This window comes from Hipposideros armiger, unplaced genomic scaffold (genome assembly GCF_001890085.2).
Source record: "Hipposideros armiger isolate ML-2016 unplaced genomic scaffold, ASM189008v1 scaffold_324, whole genome shotgun sequence".
Lineage (NCBI taxonomy): Eukaryota > Metazoa > Chordata > Mammalia > Chiroptera > Hipposideridae > Hipposideros > Hipposideros armiger.
The window spans coordinates 1729514-1732543 of NW_017731674.1; positions in this window are offsets into that span (position 1 = coordinate 1729514).

Here is a 3030-nt window from a genome sequence, read left to right on the forward strand (position 1 = left end):
GTGCCGTGGTCTGCAAATTATCCACGGCAAAAATTCCCTCCAAACAGCACACTGGAGTTTAAGCAAGAAGGACACGCACCTCTCCTCATGTGGGGAACACGCAGGATTTAAGCTCAGAGCACAGGACAGTGGAAGCCCAGAGACAGCGGCCCAAGTCCCAGCTGTGCCCCCAGCTGCCTGGTGACGCTGGGCTGTCACAGCACATCTCCAGTCGCCGGCTTCCCCGATGTCCCTGGAACACTTGGGAAATGGGAAACGTTCTGCTCCGTCCCCAGAGACATTCCAGGTGGCTGGAGGTGACGCTGATAGAAGACAGCCAGATCAAAGGAGAGTCAAAACCCACCCAGACGTCCTGGGGACAAAGATCGTCCAGGAGCAAACCTGGCACCGCCCTCGGCACCAGTGGGCTTGGGGGGCGTGGGGAGCGGCTGCGTCACAGAAACTAGAACCCAGGCAAGCTCCAGACACCAGCGTGTGCTGTTTGCCTCCAGGGATTCATCGCAAATGTGCAGACAAAATGAAATGAGGTCCCACACGGCATCCTACTTCACATGAGACCTTTCAGAAACCACCTCTTCTGAGCGGCACTAATGCTAATAATTCCATTTTCATTTAAGGCTTTTCCACTGAAAACCTTCCATGCAGCAAACTGGAGACAGTGGTACAACCAATGACCCCCATGACCTCACTACCCAGGTTCAGTCGCCACCAGCCCCAGCCACCCAGCTCCTCGCCAGCCATTAATTTTAAAGCATATCCCAGCCTTCACAGTATTTCAAAACTAAATAACTCAGGATGCATTTTTAAGCGGTAAAACCTTTCCTTAAACATAACGTAACACGATCATCTCACCTGAAAAAAATTCACAATTTCTTTTATCGACTAGCCAGTCAGTGTCCAACTCTTCCCCGGCTGTCTCCAACAAATTTTAAACAGTTTGTTCTAATTAAGATACAAATAAGGTCCAAACACAGCAACTGGGTAACGTCTATTCTAATCTACAGGTTTACCCACCATCTTTTTTTCGTAACATAATTATTGGTAATTTCCGTATTTCGCTGTGTATAATGCACACCCATATTTTTGGACCAACCTCTCAGGAAAAAAATCTTTCCTTTTAATTTTTAATTCAAATTTTTATTTGTTTACATCTAGGTACTTGTTTTCTGTATTATAAAGGAATTTTAGCATTTACTTATTTACTGTTATACTTTTAACTCATAAGCATAAATAAAAGAATTAAAAACATTTATATAGATACGGAACCAGTACTACCCGTGTATAATGTGCATCCTTAGTTTACCCTCACAAATTTGGGCAAAAAACTGTGCATTATACACAGCAAAATGCGGTATTTTAAAACCGCAGATTACTTTCCTGTGGGTTCCCTACAGCCTAGGTCTCACGGATCCATTCCCCGTTTCTGCCTAGCACAGCAGTCTGCCCCGCGTATTGTCAGGAAACAGTTAAATCGGCAGTCTGGCTGAGATGTGTGTCCGCTTTTCTCGGCAAGGCTCTGTTGTGGGCATACAGCGTGGGGCCATCCCCGTCTGCGCTGTCCCGGTCACTGCTGGTCTCTGCCCGGGTCCGCGAGCTTGCTGGGTGCACGGACGGTGACGACTCTTCATGTCTTCGCAGCACGGCTCCTGTTCACACCTTGGGCTGCTCTGTGAAAACCTCCTCTAAGGCTGAGTCATCAATTTCTCCCCACTGCAGACAGAATGGAAGAGCTGTGGGGCGCAGGCCCGACAGGGTCGAACTCCGCAGGGAGGCACAGGAGGAACGGGCCGAGCTGTGCTGGGGCCCAAGAGCCTAAGCGCTTGGCGGCGGGGCCGGGCCCCAGCTCAGGACGCACTCACGCCCAGGGTGCAGGCACCACCTCGGACACCTAACCTCCCATTACGGCCGCACTCTGCAGCCCAGTTGCACGGCGGGGTCATCTGTGCCCACGGCCCCCGGCGGTTCTCACTGCCTGTCTGGGCTGGGGTCCCACTGTCACTGTCACTGTGAAGGCCTCCAGTGATGGCAGCATGCAGCCAGGGGAGCTGCTGGTGGACCGGAACGGGGACACTCGTGAGAAGACCTGGGGGCACAAGCCTGACCTGAGGCCAGGCGCCTTTCTATGGACTTACAGTGACATGTAGCTGGACGAATGACTGGATGTAGTATGGACACAAAACCCACACTCACCTCCCGCAGGTAAGCGGGGAGAGGGTGTCGTACTCCATCAACTGGGTGGCTGGGAACGGGCGATGGCAGCAGACCAGGGGGTGTGACGTGTCCACCCACATGATGGTGATGCTCTGTCCGGTGAGACCAGGACAGGCAAAGTCTGGGTCAAGCCTACCCCGCCTACCGAGTGTTTGGCTGGGCACTGCCAGCAGCCGCCTATGAATGTCGTGTGTGCCCACGTCCAGGGCTGAGCGGTACCTCCTTCCTCTCCCTGTCACCCCATCTTCACCTTCATGATCACGTATGTCTGGTACCTGGCATCTCTTTGGGGCCTGGGAGGTCTCTCCTCCTCTCCTCGGATATTTTCTGTCTCAGACCTGGAATCAGCCATTTCTCCAGGAAGACCTGGTATCTTCTAATGCAAAATGGTATTTCAAGACCACCACCTGGGCAGCATTGTCTCCAGGCCTCCCTGAGTGGGCAGAGTTGGTTGGGAAACTACATATAGAGAATGTGAGAATAAATGTGATAGATAGAAGACGCACGTTTGAGTTCATGCTGATACTTCCTAGAAGGTACAAGACGGCGTCACCTTTTCTGCTGGTTGTCTGTTCTTCCTTCCACACTGAATTCTGGCTTTCGAGCACATAGGGAACAACTGAATGAATATCCCATAATTACTCATTCACTTTATCCCACAATACGCACTCAGCCGCGTGAGAATAACAATGCCAACAGCATCGATTATAATGCTGCAAACAGTCCGAAACCTTTTTCCCGCCAGAGAGATGTGCCATCTCTCTGCTCCACCATTTTAAAGATGATTGTACTAGAGCAGTGGTTCTCAACCTGTGGGTC